The 20,873-nt window shown below is 41.8% G+C and overlaps 1 long non-coding RNA gene across 1 annotated transcript; it reads right to left on the bottom strand.

The window, feature by feature from the left end:
* Positions 1–1,423: 1,423 nt before the first annotated feature.
* Positions 1,424–5,952, bottom strand: LOC121748476. Its single transcript, XR_006039475.1, has 5 exons — positions 5,542–5,952; positions 3,131–5,081; positions 2,711–2,961; positions 1,949–2,637; positions 1,424–1,866 (listed from the first exon to the last, which is right to left on the bottom strand). It is a non-coding gene; the product is annotated as an uncharacterized LOC121748476 (long non-coding RNA).
* Positions 5,953–20,873: the final 14,921 nt, after the last annotated feature.

The following is a 20,873-nucleotide window of genomic DNA, read 5'->3' as shown; positions in this document are numbered from 1 at the left end:
CTAAAAAACTATAGAATCTAAAAAAATGAGAATCGCTGGCAAAATGATAAAATCGAGCAAAAACAAAAGTGAAATAAGTAAAAAACTTCATCCACCCTTTCTTCGATGATGCTTGATCATTTTCCATCGTCATATTCCAGAATTTGGATGGTTTTTCCTTCGAAACTGAAGAAGCAAGGGTTTGAATGAGATTCGGAGGGTTTGAGTGTGAGTGAAATTGAATGCAGCGTTTAGTTCATGTTTTCTTTTTACGCGCCCAATTTTATAACAAAATGACAATTTTCCCTTATATAACCGAAATATGATAGTTTTATTTTGATAAAATGATAGTTTTGTTAGATTAAATCTAGACCATATATTTTAAAAATGTGTGGTGGAGATTTAGTTATAGGGTTATCACACAAATTGGGGTTATCATTATAATGCACCCTTATATATATATATATTTTAAATGAAAATGAAAAATTTTAAAAATGCAAAATTGAATATGAAAACGTAAAATTCAAAATTCAAAATTAAAACAAGTTTCTGACATTTAAAATAAAAACAAGTATCGCGATTCACTTTCAAAATTTCATTTCTCCATTTCTTTCTTCTCTTTCTTCTCTTTCTTTCTCAAGAACCCTAATTTTATCTTTCTCTGCAACACCACCATACATCGTCCGACCCATCGGATATGGCCGAGTCAAGGTGCAGTAGGGGTTCCGGTGATGGCGGCGGCTCGCAAGATCTTCGATTTAGCTACGTTTTCTGCAATTGCAAGAAGGTGGCGTCGCTTCGTATAGTCACCAACCTAGCAAAACCGACATGGGGAAGCTTTACTTTGTATGTGAGAGCTAGGAATGTTGTTTCTTCAAGTGGTGCGAGCCAATTCATGAAGTCGAAGGCTGTTCTTCGTCAACCTCAGTGGGTGGTTCCGATTTTGACGGTTTAGCGCTGAATTTATCCGAAATAAAGGATAAAATTGAGAAATTGGTGAATGTTGTGTCTTATTGTCTATGGTTTGTTGTTGTTGTAACAATTGTTTGTGTATTCAAGTAATTTGATGGATTTGAATGCAAAATCCTTATTTTGAATGATGAATTTTGGATTTTTGTTGTATTTTGAATCTGAATTGATTTTGAATATGCTACATACAAATATGGGATGGATTTTTGAATTTCGATTAGCAAATCTGGATGAATTTCTGATTGGGAATCTGAATCTGAAAACATACAACTTCATAAACGTCAAAGTAGTCCATGATATTCATAATCAAGATCAAATCGGTCCTGAACATTTTACAATTGAATTCAAAGTCAGTAGTGTATGATGTCAAAAAATAAGTTTTGTGTTACTGGCACAATCAAAACATCATCAAAGTCAAGTATTCACCAGCAAACAACAGGTACCTACCATTAAAAACCAATATACACCATCGACATAATAAACTACAAACTAGTCCTTGATACTCATAATCATGATCAAATACATCCTGAACATTTTACAACGGATGTCAAAAAACAAGTTTGTATGGCACTGGCACAGTCGAAACCACCATACAAAAACAAGTACCAACCATACAAAAACTAGTACACACCATCATCAAACAAGTAGCCAACAACAAAAACAAGTATTTAGAGTATTCATTACAACACAACCATCTTCGCTAATAGACAACATAACAATGACAAACACCCTTCCATTAATTCTACTTCTTCTTCTTCAGTGAGACAGATGTTGAGGCATCAACTTCCGAAGTGGCTGGATCCTTATACATGTCCGCAATCGAACTTGTGCAAGTTGCCCTATTGTGGCCGGGTTGGTGGCACAACATACAAGTTGGTTGTTCTTCATCTCGATTACGTTTCTTCCTAGTTGTTGGCCCTACAAAAATTATGAGTGAACATTAGTATTGTTTAGAGTTTATATTTGAACGAAGTAGTAAGTTTTTAAAAGACAGTTATACTTTTCGGTTGACCCAATTGAATGCCTTGGGGGCATCTCCTTTTGTTGTGACCTTTTTCACCACAAAGTCCGCACGTATACTCCGACATCAACCCCTTTCTCGACATTCTCTTGCCACCATCATCCTCATCCTGGACTTCAGCAAACCGAAGGGCTGCCTTTATTTTATCCTTGCGGATTTGTGCTTGCTCTTCCACTATTTTTTGCCTAGCTCCTTTCAGGAGGCGTCTGGGCAGTCGCGTGAGCTCAGGTGGGAACAACGTCGGGAGAGGGAGTCTTCGGCCACAGCTGTGGTCCTTGAACCGGGTAGATAATAGGCTCGTACACCTTTTGGAACGTCTCCTTCGAGTAGCATTTAGCTACAAACGAGTCCACATTCTCGTTGGTCATCTCGATGGCAGCAATGGCGTGATGACACGGTATTTCCGTCAACATCCAACGCCGACAGCTGCAAGTCCGGTCCCTCAGATCAACCACGAATTGCTCGTTAAACTTGGTGTTCACCTGATATATCCACTCACCAGCCTCCCTCACCATACACTCCCCAATTTTCCCCTTTAGCTTTTCAATCTTTTTTCTTATTTTAGGCCCAAAACAGTCATCCAGCCTTGCTCCCATCTTCCGTCGTGAGGTGAATCTGTCCATCGAGTACATTCGGATACATTCCAGCATGCCATATAGTGGCTTCTCCTGTGCAAACAAGAGCACCCTGTTATAACATTCCGAAATGTTATTCATCAAGATGTCGTACTTGGCTTCATACCCGAAGAAAGCCCGGCTCCAACTCTCCTTCGTCATGTGGGTGGTAAACCACTTGAATGCAGCCGAGTTCAGATCCTTCACCTCCTCCATGACATTGTCAAAGGCGTACGTGTTCGTTGCACGGACTGCTTTCCAGATTTTGCCCTTGAGTGTTGGTGAAGGGAAAGTCTTCTTGAAATTTTGGTGCATATTCCACACGCAAAACCGATGGTCAGCATCCTCGCATTTGGTCCGCAGGACATTAATTAAGCCCTGTAAACATCATAAATGATTCAAACTACAAGTACAGAAGCAAAATCACATTACAAAGTTACAAAGTACAGAAGCAAAATCACATTACAAAGTTACAAAGTACAGAAGCAAAATCACATTACAGAAGCAAAACCGATGGTTACAAGTTACAAAAGCAAAATCACATTACCTTTTGTCTATCTGAAATGAAGGTCCACTTGCTGGAGTCCTTGATCTCCAAGTCCAGAACCAGCAACCTCAAGAACCAATTCCAGGTGTCAGTGTTCTCTATCCGTACAACAGCAAACGCTATGGGAAAAATCTAATCATTTGGATCTAAACCAATGGCAGTGAGCAATATGCCCTTAGCTTGTCCCTTGAGATGGCACCCTTCCAACCCTACGATGCGCCTGCAATGCTTCTTGAAGGAAGTCTTGCATGCTTCATAGGCGATGTATATCGCCTTGAACTTATCTATACCATCTGACAAACGTTGGGTCGATAAGACAACGGTGCTCCCGGGATTGGCCCTCAAAATCTCTGCCTTGTAATCATGCAGCCTCTTGTACTGCTTGATTAGATCCCCCTCGATCAGATTTCGCGCACGGGCCATAGCACGCTTCGCCTTTCCAGAAGATATAGTGATATTCATCTCACAACGAACCTTCTCGATGAACTGCCCTACTGTCATCCCCGGAAAGACCCTCATATCCTCCTTATATAATTGACTAAGGTACTTGGCGTTAGCACATCCATGGTTGAATGAAGCACCTCCACACTTGTGAAAATTCCAGAGTTGTGAAATCTGCCAACAACCAAAACCACTCCTATAAGTAAGGTTGACCATCCAAGGACAGCCTGCCTTAGTCTTCTTGCTTCTCAACACTCATTGACAGTAGCAATACACCTTATTTTATCGTTCTTCTTTAGTCTCAACTTCTTCCCTAACTTCACACCTTGATGCCAAACAAGTTCGGTGAATTCTTGCTTTGTGTTGAACCGCATCCCTACTTCCCATTTTGGATCATTGAGATCGTGGAAGCCTTGTACCTACGGCTCAAAATAGAGGGAACTTCATTGTCACCGTCGCCCAAGTCATGATCGGGCTCCGTACCTGAGCTAGGTGAGTGGCTGGGAAGATTATCACTGTCTTCATCATCACCAGAACCATCACCGATGGTGCGCTTTGAGTTCACCACATTCTTCCACCCCTCCACTTGCGCAACCATTATTTCATCTTCTTCCTTGTTACTGAGATCATAGTCATTATCCACAAAAAGTAGGATCAGCCACATTGTCATCTTCATCCACAGCTTTTCCTTCGTCTTTATCCTTTCTCGCAGCTTTTTCCTTCCCTTTACCCTTTCTCTTCTTGCATGTTGTCCCCTCAGCCTTACCCTTTCTATTCCCTTTAACCTTGCCCTTCCCTTTAACATTTCCCTTTCCTTTAGCCTTTCCAATCGCTTTAGACTTCCCCTTGACGGCCACTGCTCCCTCATCCTCTAACTCTTCATCCTCAGACCTTAAACTCTCGTCCTCTAACTCATCTATATCTTCACCCTCTACCGACATCTTATCTTCACCCTTCAAATCCTCACCATCAAAACCAATAGTATCAAGGCAATCATCTTCACTGTAATGTACTTCATCCCTCTAATTTTTTTCACCAGACCCATCATCTATTTCCTCACTCTCATCTTCACTCACTGTCAAACCATCTTCACGTCCTTCAAATCACAGTTCCCTAGATACATTATCTCTACCCGAACTTTCAATATGCTCTTGAGTTATCTGACTAACAACCTCATAAGTTGCATCAATGACCACAGCCCCCACTTGAATTGCATAGACATCAATCACCCCATAATGAACGCCCAACTCTGCCATCTCCAATGCAGACTTGTTGTCAAAAAGCCACACCAGTCCGTCCTCCAAGCTCATCCTCGGCTTCAGGTAGAAGTAGTCTAGCCTAGTGACATCAATCCCTAGCTTCTCCAAGACGTCATCAACCTCCAGCTTTGACTATTTGTCTGGATCACACTTGTGAATGTATTCCAGCTCCCCATTCAGGTACTGCCTCCCACGCCCTTCCTCAACCTCAATTACACCTTTGTAGTGCACCCTCGTAGTGAAGGTCCCATCTGCATTCATAACAAAAAACAAATCAACTATTCAGAACAAATAGGTCCAATTTATTTGATAAATAAACCAGCTTAGTCCTAAACATTTACAGACATAACAAAAGGTCCCATTGTCGTCTAGTTCTATACAACCAAACCACGTGTTCCCCACCACCAACCAACACACCCATTGAATTCTTCATTCAACGTAGACAAATTTACCCCACATAACACCCAATACACACCATTCCAAAACATTTGCATATCCCCAAATCAGTTCCAAATCATATGGAAACCTTAATCATGTAAATGGGACCACTTCACAAATAAAGACAACACAAAAGAACAAAATCTAATTATGCAGAAGAATTTTTCGACAAATGCAACACAGACAACACAAAAAGATATAAATCTCATGAAACCCTAACAACAAATCTCAATTTTTTGACAGAGACAACATAAGAAGCACCAAAATTCTAACCTTCGTGATTTCGAGTTGGACGAATTGGATGCGGAAGCGAACGGTCGTGTCTAGCCTTCGTCCTCTCCTCAAAAGAGGCGACCTTTCCCTTCTCCTTTGGTTTTTGAGGCTGCGGAAGCGGACGGTCTTGTCAGTGCTTAGTCCTCTCAAAATTCTCATCGATTTCTGGAAAATTGAACGGCGGAGCTCCACGGTCATGGTCGGAAGAACTAGGGTTCGTCATCGTCCTCCCTGCGTCGTCTTCTTCCTCAGGGCCAACAAGCTAAAATCGGCGGCTTCGACGGCGTTGTGGGTCGGAATCGGACTTAGGGTTTTTGTGGTTTTTGTATGGAGAGAAAGTGGAGAGATAGATAGAAGAGAGAGTTGGAGAGTTGGGACTTGGGAGGGAGTCGATTCATTTCCAAGTATTTGGAGTGTAGTGTGAAGGAATATTTTTGAATTAGAAATAGGAAAGAAATTAAAAAAGGTCTTAAAAAACAATTTAATTAGAAAAATAATTAGCAAAATAGTTAGATGATTAATAATCCGAGATTAAGCTTAATCGGGTCAAAATTATGTTAATCGACGGTTGACCGTAAAAAATGGACGTAAATGACACGAATTTCATATGTTATGGACATGTTTTTCAAAAAGTAAATATTTTGGACCAAATTGGTATTTCGGTCATATGTTTAGGACCAAAATTGACCTTTACTCTTTTGAAAGAAATGAAACCACGATACCGTCAAATAAAAAAGGAAAAAATGAAAAATAGTGAGAAAAATGAAAAAGTAAAGGCCAAAATTGGTCATTAACATATGCTCATTTTACGATTTTGGTCCTAGATATTATCTTTTGAATTTTTGCATCCTGAACATTTCAACTCGGATCGCAATCGGTCCAAAACTAACTGTTCTGTTAATTTTTTTACAGTCAACGTTTTTAATCTCGATTTGGACCAAATTAAGCTGTTAATTGTGAATTTTTAATTATTTTGAGATTGAATTTTTAATTATTTTTAACACTGTAATCGATTGAAATTATATTGCGATGCATCGGGACAACAGCGGCGGCTGAACGGCGACCACCCCCCTCTCGTTGCAGCAGCGATTTCCGCCAAGGAGACAGCAGACCTGGCGAGCTGGGACAGCAGCGACGGCGTGATACCGGCGGCGTGGAGTCGTGAGGAGGAAGGCGACGGAGTTTGGGTTGCCGATTTGAGTTTCTCTTGGAGAATTTGTGAAGAAGGAGAGTGAGGAAGGCGGAAATACCGAGAGGGAGAAGAGAGTATATTTTGGTGGACTCCATCAATTAAAGACATCAAATAATTTTATTTTTTTTTAGAATATATGATTTCAATTTCAAAATAATTAAATATTCACAATTAACAGCTTAATCTAGTCAAAATCGAGATTAAAAATGCTGATTGTTAAGAATTAACGAAACAGATAGTTTTGGACCAATTATGATATGACTTGAAATGTTCGGGATGTAAAAATTCAAAAAATAATGTCTAGGACCAAAATCATAAAATGAGCATATGTTCAGGACCAATTCAAAATGAAAATATAGGGAAATTTGATCCGATGTTATATGTCTGCGATGGAAAGAGAGAATGGGGAAAATAGGTGAAAGGAAACCCTCAATTGAGGGAATTTTTTGTGATATACGTAAAAATGTGCTGTAAAAATGGAGATGTAATGCATTGGGTGGACTGTGGAATGAGATATATTTTTGGGCCTGACAAAAATTTATTTATTGGGGAAGTCTACTTACTCTAATAACTCAACAATTCTCACTATATCTAACTTCATTTGATTAAAATTTTGAATTTCCAAGTTAGGAATTGGTAGGGATTTCTCACGGCTAAGACAAAATTTAGCGGCTCAATCTTCAATACAACTTATACATAATTTTTTAGATAATCCCTTTGTTGAGTTATTTAAATACAATACATGAGGAGGCTGATTTTCACAGGAATTCTTAATTATCTTCACTCGTGATTATTATAAATTTTTACTAACTACAGTTCCATTTGGCAATCTCAACAGAATTTTACATGTTGATAATAAAATATTATATAATTTATTTATATACTCTCTCCGTCCCATAGAAATAAGCTATATTTCCTTTTTAGTCTGTCACAAAAAATAGTCCATATCCATTTATGGCAACCTTTTTCTCTTCTCTTTTACTTTATTATTCATGGGCTCCACTATTCACTATACAATTTCAACTACTTTTTCTCTTTCTCTCTTACTTTATCAATTATGTATTAAAACTCGTGGCTATATCAAGTGGTTTATTTCTAAAGGACGGAGGGAGTTTTTGACTTTTAAAACTTAATCATCTAAGTATAACTTAAAAATATATTCATATTATTTTATATATAAATTATACTTCCTCCGTCTCCTAAAAATAGGAATATTTACAACGTTACAGGTTTAAATTCAAAATTGGTAATGCAAGAGATTGGTAGAAAAAAAAAAGTGTGTTAGTGGTAATGCCATCTGCAACGCAGTCTCTTATTCGTCCCTTAACCGTGCCTTAAATTACTGTTCATGGGCTCCACTGTACTTTTTTACTCCATCTCTTAACTAAGGGACGGAACCTGCAACCCTCCATCTCTTATCCGTCCCTTAACCGTCTCTTAAATTACTATTCATTCAATTTCATTTTTTAATTTTTATTTCCAACCAAATTCAATTAATAAAAACACACTTCATTAAAAAAATAAAATTACAACATAAAATAAAAATACAACTTAAAATTAAAAAAAAAACACATAATTAAAATCCTAAAAAATAAAAATTACATAATTTAAAATAAAATTTTATAGAAAATAAAAAAACTACTCCACCGGCGAATCATCCCCTGAAGGCGGTGGAGGTACACTGAAGCCACCTAGAGGCGGAATACCAACTTGCTTTGCCATAAACTCAATTCCGACAAGATAGGCTTGGTATTGGGGAGGCGTCATGCGGGAAGTGTCCGCCATTGTGGCGGTAATTTACATGGACATAGGGAGTTCGAGGTGCCCCCGAGCCCGCCTGGCTTGATTCGGCTCGGCCCCTCCTCCCTCTAGCCGCCTTCGCCACATTTCTCCCTTGCGGCCGACGGCGCCCAAGGGAGGACCCCCCGGCATCGTCTGCCGTGCCCTCAACCTCCTGCGAGGCAAACTCTTCATGCGCTTCGAGGTCGAGCCCGAGCTGGACCGGACACCGCCCGCCCACCTTTCCTCGTCTTTGATGACCTCGTCTTTGATGACCTCGCAAAGCCGACCTCAGAATGTCGGCTTCCGTGGCTCCGCTTTGGTAATGAGCCGCTCCACTCTTGTAGATGGCGCAGAATTTTTTGACCTCTCTGTCGACTCGGTCAAAGTGAGCGCGGAGCATCTTATATGTGCGGCTTCAGCTTAATCTCATGGTAGGCCTCGGAGACCTTTTACCAGAAGCACTTTCGGGATTGTTGATTCCCGACGATGGGATCGTACGAGACGCTGATCCAGGTGTTGTTCACCGCCAGCATTTCTTTGGGGTTGTACGGATGCCCTACATCCTCCTCCTCCGCCCTGGAGCTTCCACCACCTCGGCCTTCTTCCGGAGTGGGTTCAATGGAATAATCCTCCTGAATTTTGCCCGATAGCTTAAGGGCAGTTAGCGTCTTTCTCTCGTCACATGCGGAATGAACGACGCAATCCGCCATGATGTCAAACAAATTGATTCTCGTATTTAATGTTATCAACATTAATAATATTGTAATTCAATTCATACATCAAATAATCAACATGTAATCATTATATGTTAGAAGTCGGCGATTCAAGCATATCGGTTCACAATTCGAAAATTACGGCAACAACATAAAATAATTCAAATCCATGTAATCATTACATGCAGAGACGGAACTAGAAATCCAAATAAGCCGGTGCTGAAATTTTAAAAATAATATATATATATATTTATATATATACATATACATTTAATATATTATTTCAAAAATCTTACCTTTCCTACTTATATTTATAAATTTATAAAATAATAAAAAACAAATAAATAATAAATTTCAAATGAAAAAAATATTTTTATATGTGATAATAGTCATTCAAATTATAAAGTTTAATAATGGTATTTGGTAAGTCTTATACCATTAATCTGAATATTAAATCACAAAATTTTAATTTTTCTCAATAAAATGTCTTCATTTTACGATTTTATTTACGTGATGCGACAATTAAGAACAACCTAAATTTTGTGATTTAATATTTTGAAAGATTAACTAAAATTAGACCAAATTTTATGATTTAAATAACTATTAGTAAAAAAATTTATATTAAAACATAAATACTCCCTCCATCATACTTGAAATGAAACATTTGGGAATCGGCTCGAGATTTTATGTAGTACTCTCTCCGTAGCTGAGTCGTATGCCTTTTTGGGTTATCCCACTGTAGCTGAGTCATTTCCTTTTTTGGCTAAAAGCAACAACTTTTCTTCTCATTACTTTACTCTCTCTTATTTTATTATCTCTCCATCTCTCTACCATTTTCCTTTTCTACTTTATTATTCATTTTACTTACCTCACTTAACAAAACTTTCTTAAATCTCGTGCTGAAAAGAAACGCCTTTACTACAGATGGACTGATGGAGTATTGTTTTGTGAGTTAATGAAGAGAGAGTAAACTAATTAAGAGAGATGAAAAAGTAGAGATAAAGTTGTTTCCATTTTAAGAAACGTTTTATATTTTTAATGGGACAACCAAAAAAGGAAAACGATTTATTTTTAATGGGAAATAAACTAAATATAGGATAAATAGCTCACGACATTATTCCTCAAATAAAGAGTATATTCCTAAATCTCTAAAAACTCACGTATAGAGTTATAATGTGCTTCTATTTCCCAAATCCTTTTTAATCGAAAACGGATTCCCCAAATTAATTACTCCATGATAAAAAAATGGGCCCCACCGCTGCCAACTGTAAAGTAAATGAGAGTGATTAATCTTTCTAGCTCCTTCCCTTCCTCTCCTCTCACTATGTAAAAACTGAGAGAAGTAAAAACATGGGCAGACACTGCCAAGTCCGGCATGGTGGGGTTCTGGGACCGGCGCTGGCCAAGCCCCCGCTGGAGCGGTGGCTTGGCTCACGCTAGGTCCGTCCCTGATTACATGTATATAATGAATACAAATTGAATATTAAGTATACTCATTACAAAAATATAATGAATTATACAAACTAATTCACGTGATTGAATTGGTCAAGCGTCATCGCCGCTAAAACATGAATTTCGTGATCTTAAAGTTCGAACTTTGTTTACACGTTAAAAAACACATCAACAACGAACGCCAACGAAATATGCGATCAAGCAATTCACATAACATGAAATCAATCCACATAATCAGCGCTAAAAATTGGCTCTTATACCAATTGTTGGGGTTTGGTGCCCCTTGCACAGCAGAAGTCATGCATTCACAAATAAATCATACATACAAATCTATTTGACCGATTATGGGATTAATTAACTACATGTTAAACAATCAAAAATGCATGCTAGAACGCACATAAATCATGTAAAATGAATTAAAACCTAAAACATGAATTTCCTACGGATTAGAATTACCGATCTGATTCTCCAAAGAATCGTCGATTGCTTGCCGCTTCTCCACGTGATGTTCTTCGTACTCAACCACGAACCTTCTAATCTGTATCCCGAACTCAGAATCCGACCTTTGGGTGGGAAAAGCTTGTCAGAATCGAAAAAGGGCTTGATTAGAAAGGAGACAGAACTCTAGTTCTGTGAAGAACTGATTTTTCCGTCCACTCCCAGAGGGGAGCATGAAATTATGAGTAAAAATTCCCTTAATCTTCTTTCTAATCTCCTTTTATATAGAGTTATTATGGGTCAGATTAGGAATCCATGGAGGTTGGACTTAGGCCAAACCTGTTGGACATTTACTAATTAAATTGAGCCACAATTTAATACAAGTCCAATAGAATATTATTATTAGCCACTATAGTAAAATAATATTGACCGCCCGTCCAATCCCAAATTACTAGTAATCCGGACTTTACCTCTTTAATTTATTATTTCCCGTGTTTAAGATATAAATATCCATTAATTAATTTAAGCCTGCTATTTGACTTTAATTAATTAATATCTTTTTCCAAGAGTTGTCTAGTTCAAAATCTTTATTTATTATTCTGGAATAAATTCCAACCGGCCGGGTTTCTAAATAATAAAAAAAATTTCGAACACCTCTTGAGGATATTATCAAACTGGACTCACCCAGCACACGATTCATTGCAATAACAATACTAGCACCTCTAGACATTAATCACCACTACCCAAGATATCAGGATTCTTAGATTGCGAAAAATCCACACCATTTGATAAATCAAAGTAGTGCATAATCAATATCGTATACTCAATGTTATATCAACAATGATTAAGAAATAACAATCACTGAGACCTCGTCTTTCAGTAAATAGCAAAAAAGACTTATCTTAACTGTTAGATCCTTCAGTGCTATACCACACCAGTGTCGTTTATTTCCTAAGGTAAGGAAACATGCGGACTGACACTGCAACCTTTCACGATAGGTAGCCAAAGCCTATCTAGGTTGTGAAATTCTATTTCTCTTCTACAAAGGACCGACTGCGTCACCTTCTGCGAACGCCGTTCACGACCAGTCTACTATGCAGAAGAATTAGACTTATTTGCTTCTTATACATTTAAATGCTTGAGAAACATATTATAAATGCATAATCAAACACCAATGCGATAAAATTAATTCTTCTCGCCTTGAGTTAAAAATGGATTGTAGAGTTTATTGTATATAAGCAATTCTATCCGTGCAACATGCTCGAAATATGCTTTTCAGTATACCAATCCTAACATATGCATCCACATCAAAATGGGGTGGTTGGTACCCCCGGTGTCGACTAACCGGCGTCGACGATAATATTACCGTTTTTCGTTTGTGTATTGTGTGTGAAATGAGGATGAATTAGGAGTATTTATAGAGTAAAAAAATAAAAATAAATAAAAAAAAGAAAAAAAAAATGGTCATATTACCGTTTTCATTTTTTTTATTTTTTATTTTTTAATTCGATTTTTTTAAAAAAAATAATTTACTGCGTCAGTGTGACGATGCCCACTCGCGGGCCGGCGAGTGGGCGTCACGCATGGCGCCGGAGCGCGCCACATCGCGTTGGCGTGTGGTGAAACGTCTCGCCATCCGTCTCCGCGGGACGGAACGCTCGGCGGGCTGGGGACGAGACGGGGGGCTGCAACGCATCACGCCGTCGTCTCGTCCCGACGTGACGGATTACGGGCCACCCGCGTGACGCGTTGCGGGTGGCCTAAATAAGTATCAACTTATTAGAGAGAAAGTAGTTTCCTACAATGAAAAGTTTTTATTTTTAAGAAACAAATAAAAAAGAAAAAGATTTTATTTTTAGAGACGGAGAGAGTAGTGGAGTAATTTGCCATTTTGGTACGTTCCATGGTAGTGGAGTCATTTCTTTTTTTAGTAAAAGTCAACACATTTCTTCTCACTTACTTTGCTCTCTCTTACTTTATTCTTTTTTCATTTCTTTACATTTTTAATTTTCTACTTTATTCTTCTTTTACTTAACTCACTTAATACAATTTTTCTTAAATCGCGTGCCGAAAAGAAATGTTTCCACTACTCTAGATTGAAGGGATTATAAGTTAAATGATGGTCTGATCAATAAGTGTATGTTATGTATCCACAAATTAAATGTATTTATTACTCCCTCCGTCTCGACTAAATTGAGTCGTATTCCTTTTTGGAATGTCCCAACTATGTTGAGTCATTTTCTTTTTTGACAAAAAACAAAATATTCAATCACTCTTATTTTATTCTATCACCTACTTTATTCTCTCTTATCTTTCATATTTATTCCTCTCTTTTACTTTTCAACACAATTTCTTAATCTTCGTGCCAAAAAATTTTGCTCAACTTAATTGAGACATGAGGAGTATTTGTTATTTATTATAATAATAATGCATATAGGTGTTTGAATAAATAAGTTGGAATGGATTTCAAACTTATATTCGTCAAAATTTTATAATTTAATATATTCAAACTGTCAAGTTTATAGAATGAAAATACTTTGAGTTTCGCGTGTTAACACTAAATTTAAAAATATTAAAGAATTAAATTAGAATACACTCCAAAAATTATTGTGTAATCCATTAATTTTATGTTTTCATCTTCACACTCGTAGAGAGAATCTCGAAACCACATAAACATATTGTCAATCGCCAAACCACCAAATAAACTTTTATGAAATCACGTATCTAAATGTGATGGGGTACGGACTAAACAAGCCCAACAGCAGTGACGGCCCATCAGCCCAAAGCCCAAGGAAGAGTATGAGTTCGGCATTACCAAAGAGTTCGGCCCCAGCCTACAGCTCGGTAAAAGCCAACCAATCAAGCTCTACTCTCAGGTCGGCAACCAAAGCAGTTCGGTCTCAGTAAGAGTTCGGCCTCAGCCTACAGCTCGGTAAAAGCCAACCAATCAAGCTCTGCTCTCAGGTCGGCATCAAGCTCTACTCTCAGATCGGCAACCAAAGCAGTTCGGTCTCAGTATTCGACCGAACAAGGAGTTAGTGGACCCATACAGGATTTCCACAACTTCCAACACACCCACTACCACGTGGTGTCAGCTCAGGCCACGATCGTAGGCCATGACCTACGCTACATGCAGGACCTCCATGACCTCCACGACATCCACAACCATCATGAGTGGTGATGCAAGCCACGATCTTAGTTCAATGTATAAATAGAACTTAGATCAGATAGAAAAAGGTTAAGCTCTCTAGAGATAAAACACCATATAGCAAGTCTGTGTTGTAAGCTGTAATCCCAGATCAAGCAATACAATCTTGCCCTCCCTTCTTCCCGTGGACGTAGATTTACTTCAGTAAATCGAACCACGTAAAATCTCTGTGTCGTGATCTGCATTTTCATTCTCTACCAGCATTTACAAACATCAGAAATTCGCGGATCCATCACTGGCGCCGTCTGTGGGAAGCAGAGAACCAAATTTGTGATAAAGCGAATTTTTGACCCTTTTTCCACCCCAAAAAAAATGCATACCAGATCACACACTACCCGTAATACCGTTCGTGAAAACCATGAGGAAGCTAGTCCAGCCCGCAGGTCCGGAAAACAGCCTCGGGAGACATCTACTTCCAGTTTTCACGATGAAGGAACAAGCCGCTCAAAAGGTCCACACACCGAGTCTTCCCAGCAGCCTGATTTGAATGAGGCTGTCAAGCTGTTCTTGGCTGAGAAGCAGGATGAGTTCTTAGCCTTCCTGCAAAAGAGCCAAGAGCCGAAGACGAAAACGGTGGATTCTCCTTCCTCATCCGGACATGAAAGTCGCTACCGCAGTAGTGCCGTGTCTTCCAGGAAGAAGAATCCTCAACCCCGACATGTTCCTGTTCCTCCTCGGTACCGGAATCACAGGAGAACTCCATCTCCTCCATACCGAAGAGGTGTCGGGTTCGCCATGTACGGAGCATTGAAGACTCCGTTCTCGGACGATATCACCCGAACTTCCTTGCCACAGAACTACCGAACTCCGTCAATGACTTATGACGGGTTGGTGGATCCTCATGACTTCCTGGGACGCTATCAGTATAATATGGCGAACCAGGGTCTCAATGAGGTCCATATGTGCAAGCTGTTCCCCGAGCTGCTCATCGGGAACGCCAGAAGGTGGTTCGACAGCCTTCCTCAAGGCAGCATTAGATCCTACCGAGATCTAATGGATGCTTTCCACAGGAGGTTCTTTCAGAAAGCGGAAGCCCGGATTACTTCGGCTCAGCTGCTTTCTATACGTCAAGGTCGCGACGAAAAGATCAGCGACTTCCTGACGAGATTCCATAAGGAATGCCTACAAGTAGATAATCTCAATGATCTACTTGTCATTTCGGCATTCCAAAATGGAATCCTGCCCGGAGCTCTCTACAGAAAGCTCGTGGAATGCAGTCCGCAAACAGCTCAAGAGATGTGGGACATTGCGGACAAGTTTTCTCGTGCCGATGAGGCAGACCGTCGAAAACGGTCTTTAGACAGCTCATCTAGAGAAGACAAAAAGAAGCCCGATCATAGCGATCAGAGGCTTCCTCGCCGAACACCTTCCCCACCAAAGGAGGGATAGCGGTCATCCGAGGTGATCAAAAAAGAGCAAGAGTTTGCAGATTGCGCTTAAAAGTGCCGAGCAATCAGCTCGGCACCATCAAGCATAGCAATCACAGCAGCCGGAGTCAGAGGCAGGCGAAATGACCGAAGTCACACCGGAGCCGAACTCAATGGTGTACGGCACTGAAGCCGTGATTCCGGTTTAGATCGGCATACCCAGTCCCCGAACTCAATTTCTCCTCAGAAATGAATGGTGACGGACTGAGAGCCGAACTAGATCTTGCCGAAGAAAGAAGAGAATTGGCCTGCATAAAAGCAGCCAAGTACAAGGAGCAAGTAGCCCGGTATTATAACCAAAGGGTGAAAAAGCTGCAATTTCAAGTGGGAGATCTCGTCTTGAGAAACAACGAAGTAAGCCGAGCAGAAAAGCTGGGCGAACTCGAACCCACATGGGAAGGTCCATATCGGGTGTCAGAAGTCCTCGGCAAAGGGTCTTACAAATTGACTCACGTGTCAGGAGCACAAGTACCCCGAACATGGTACGTTTCCAACCTCAAAAAGTTCCATTTGTAAGAGACAGTCCGGTCAGTCAGTCTTGAGTCCTGTTCGGTCAATGTGCTTTCTTTGGTTTGCTTGGTCTTTGTTTGTCTCTGTGCGTTTTGTCTGTCTATGTGCGTGTCGTCTCTTACAAATGTTACTGAGGTATCTTGTTCTTCGAAGGCTGATCCCCTTCTTAGAACATATACAAGCCAACGATTGTGAGTCAGAGCTTCTAAAGAGGATACAAGACCACAATTCAGCTTAAACAAGCAGTTCGTCTGAAACGAACTGCAATAAGCCAACGATTGTGAGTCCAAGCTTCTAAGGAGGATACAAGACCACAATTCAGCTTAACAAGCAGTCCGTCTGAAACGAACTGCAACAAGCCAACGACTGTGAGTCCAAGCTTCCAAGGAGGATACAAGACCACAATTCAGCTTAACAAGCACTTCGTCTGAAACGAACTGCAATAAGCCAACGATTGTGAGTCCAAGCTTCTCAGGAGGATACAAGACCACAATTCGGCTTAAGAAATAAGCACTTCGTCTGAAACGAACTGCAATAAGGGAAAGTCCGATCCACGCGATAAACCTCGCCGAATTAGGACGACCAAGTTCGGTCAAAGAAGTTTACCTCATAAGACCGAGGACGACCATGTCTAGTCAAAGAGGTTTACTGCATAAGACCACTTCGGTTAACTGGGAAAGTCCGATCCACGCGATAAAACTCGCCGAATTAGGACAAGGGAAAGTTCGATCCCGGCGACGAAAATCGCCAAATTAGAACACAAAGACGAGTCCGGTCAAAGATGTTTATTTCATCAGACCAAAGACGAGTCCGGTCAAAGATGTTTATTTCATCAGACCAAGGACCAAGTCCGGTCAAAGAAGTTTACTTCATAAGACCGAGGACAAGTACGATGAAATTTTTTCGCTAAGCTGTAAATACAGTATTAGAAGCGAAAACAAAATTTCATTTTTCAAATCTTGTTCGGCACACAACTCCGCTACCCTACGAGATGGCGTTACGCTATTACAAAGGACTATTCTACTGTCCAGGGTTGCTAAAGTTGAGCCATCTATTCACAAAATCCTCGTGAAGCTGAGTTCGGGCGTTCCAGGCAGCCGCAGAATAAGCAGGTCGACGAGATGCTCTAATCGACCTGCCACCCTCTTCTCTGAGCCCGGGAAGCCCTAGCACCTCGGCGGCGAAGAGTCTCTTCACGAAGCATTTGCCGATCTTGCTCACTCATAACCACAGCTCCTCTGCGAACTTCAGTCCGTCCTCGACTTGACGTCTCCGGTTGTCCCTGAGTTCGTTGCTGACTTGGAGTAGGGTTTTGAGCAAGTGAATCAGAGGTTTGAGCTGGAGTACTAGCATCTGTTGGCGGGAAATGCCTGAGGAATCTCTCAATTGAGGGACGTCGGGAAAGAACTATGTCGTACCGAGAAGCCCAGCGCCGCAATGATTTCACGACTTGTTGGCAAGCCGAGCTCTCCAGCGCATTGTTCCTCCGGAGTACATGATATTCCTCCCACAGTTCGTCAACTCGACTCTGAACATCTGATATGGTCATTCCCCCGCGCACACGGATGTAATCCTCGTACGCAGTCCTCTCAGCAATGGTCGTATTCAGCTCGGCCTCCAGATCATTCTTATCGGACTCTAAGTCCTTATTATCGGCCTCCAGCTTCACTAAACGAGCCAGAAGCTCGTCATTCTTCGTCTGATCGGCTATAGCTCTTTTCTCAGCTTCGTCTAAAGCCGAAGAGTACAGCCGTTTCCAGTGAAGTATCTCCATCTCCTTGAGTGCAAAGCAGCTATGTTAGTTCGGCAGCTGTACCGAGCAGATAGTAAAATACAACAGGAATAAAGGCGAGTACGAAAAGCTATACGAAGACAAGTGTAGAGAATTTTTCATCCACAAGGAAAATTTTTTACACTAGGAGGGCTTCAAAGCCATTTTTACAAGGAAGAAAACTAGACTAAGAGAAGGGAGACGAAATCATACTCCGCCAGCTTCGTCTCCGGCTCCTCGGTCTGGTTCAGCTCCTTTTTCCTGAGCTACCTCAGCCTCGGCCTCGCATCCTGCCGGCCTCGCCTCCGCCTCCTGATCGGCTTCCTTCTCCGGATGCCCGGCCCGCTCGACTTCGGCCTCCGGCTCCAGCGGCTCGGCCTCACCCTCTCCGTTGTAAGTCGAAGCGGGTGAAACGGGTCCCACGGAGGCAAAGATAGCCTCCAGGTTCTCGTCCCGATCAGCTCGACAACTCCGGACTCGTTCTGCAGAAAGCAGGACCGAGGATGAAGCGAGCTCCTCAAGGAGCGGCAGATTCTGAAGCCGAGCTGCTATCTCTCGGCTGTACAGAGGCAGCACGACGTCGGCCCCCTGCTCGCCCTTATCAGTAATTAGCCTTACCAGACTACCGACAAAAGCCGAGAACTGGCTGCTCAAAAAGAGTTTCTCCGTGTAAACACGGAGAGCCTCCCCCTGGGCAGCCACGGCGGCAGCATCCCTCCGTTTCGTCTGCTCTCGCTGGATGACGAGCTGGTTTTTGGCAAACTGAGCTTCATCCTGGGCCGAAATCCTAGCAGCTCTGGCCTTCTCAAAGTTAGCCTCAGCCTGTTCGGCCCGATGACAAGCAGCCGCCAACTTCCTCTGCATCTCAGCATAGTCATTGGACGCTTTGGAGAGTTCGACGGCGACGAGCTTGGAGAGCATATCGTTCCTCTGAAAATGGATAAAGAAAAAAGTCAACAAAGGGGCCACAAAAAATACAGGAAAAAAGCAAGGCCAGAAAATCAAGAAGAGAATTCACCTCGGCGAAGTCCGTGGGCCATAAAAACGGCTCACAGATATGTTCCGAAGGAGGCGCCAAGACCACGTCTTTCTCTGGCGCTCTCGGGGGCTTCTGGGCCTTCCCCTTCCCCTTTGCCGAAGTCGACTCCGGCTTCTTCGGATCCGAAGAGGTTTTTTGCCTTTTCGGAGTCCTCTCGGCATCAGACGCCGAGCTGGTGGTTTTCGGCCTCTCCGGCTCCTTGGACTCCGAAGATTTGCGGCTAGCCTTGTTCAGCATGTACACTGCCAAAAAGCAAGGAAACCAGGTTAGTTTTCGCTGCTAAAGCAGTAAAGCATAAAAAAGAAATCCTCACCCTCAGTTTCTTCGTCCGAAGACGAGATATTGAACACGAGGTCGCCCTTGACGAGCTCAGTTTCCGAGTATTGTTTCCTAATCATAGGAATCTTATTGAGCTCGCCCTCGAGCTCGGCCAACGGTTCTAACCGAGGATGAGGAATCACGGACTTCGGCCCTCTCCAGGGAAAGCCCGGAGCCGCTGTCCTATTATAAAAAAAGAAGCGGTTTTGCCATTTCGGCCACTTGGTTTTGCAGAATGCCCTAAAAGGCTGTAAGGGGATCAAGTAAAACCAAGATCCCTTCCTTTTAAATTGGAAAAAATTAAGGATTGCCCGCAGAGACAGATCCTTATCTAGCCTACGGAGTTCGGCAGCAAAAGCCGACAAGTGCCTCCAAGAATTCGGAGTCACCTGACCTAAAGGGAGTTGAAAAAAATCAAGAAGCTCTACAAAAGGTGGGGGAAGAGGGAAACGAAGCCCGCATTCTAAGCAGGCTTCGTAAACGGTGGCATAACCCTCCGGCGGGTCGTTAGCCCTATGATCATCGTCGGGAACCACCGCCTTCCCCCCGGGAAGAAGATATTTTTCGTGTAGAGATATCACGGTGTCCTTACTCAAGACGCTGTGAAAGTATTCTACAGTCTTCTCTCCGGACTCTTTCCGGCTAGAAGACCCCTTGCCCCCTTTCCTACCGCTACCTAACTCGGAAGAAGAAGAAGACATGGTTCTTACTCTTTGCAAAATCTGAAGAAATTCTGAAGAAATTCTTGAAAGCGGAAGGAAATTTTTACGCAAAGGAGATAGAGTGCAGAAGAAGCAGTCGCAAAAGTGCTTCAATGATGAAGAAGGGAGGTATTTATCAGATTCGGCGAAGATTTCAAAATCGTCGCACCGTTTCGAATCCCACCTTTCCAGGATTCAACGGCCGGATTTTACTGTCGCATTTAATGCAGTCACATGCAAGGCACGTCCCCTGACGTCAGCCTCCCCCGTACCTTTATCCAGAATGCCGAAGTGACTCGCTTCGCCGAATTGATTCACTTCGTCTTTCGGGGGGGGTAGTGATGGGGTACGGACTAAACAAGCCCAACAGCAGTGACGGCCCATCAGCCCAAAGCCCAAGGAAGAGTATGAGTTCGGCATTACCAAAGAGTTCGGCCCCAGCCTACAGCTCGGTAAAAGCCAACCAATCAAGCTCTACTCTCAGGTCGGCAACCAAAGCAGTTCGGTCTCAGTAAGAGTTCGGCCTCAGCCTACAGCTCGGTAAAAGCCAACCAATCAAGCTCTGCTCTCAGGTCGGCATCAAGCTCTACTCTCAGATCGGCAACCAAAGCAGTTCGGTCTCAGTATTCGACCGAACAAGGAGTTAGTGGACCCATACAGGATTTCCACAACTTCCAACACACCCACTACCACGTGGTGTCAGCTCAGGCCACGATCGTAGGCCATGACCTACGCTACATGCAGGACCTCCATGACCTCCACGACATCCACAACCATCATG

The sequence above is a fragment of the Salvia splendens genome, chromosome 9 (assembly GCF_004379255.2).
Source record: "Salvia splendens isolate huo1 chromosome 9, SspV2, whole genome shotgun sequence".
In the NCBI taxonomy this organism is placed as follows: Eukaryota; Viridiplantae; Streptophyta; class Magnoliopsida; order Lamiales; family Lamiaceae; genus Salvia; species Salvia splendens.
Note: the sequence above shows the minus strand (reverse complement) of the source record. Positions and strands in the feature narration are given on the sequence as shown.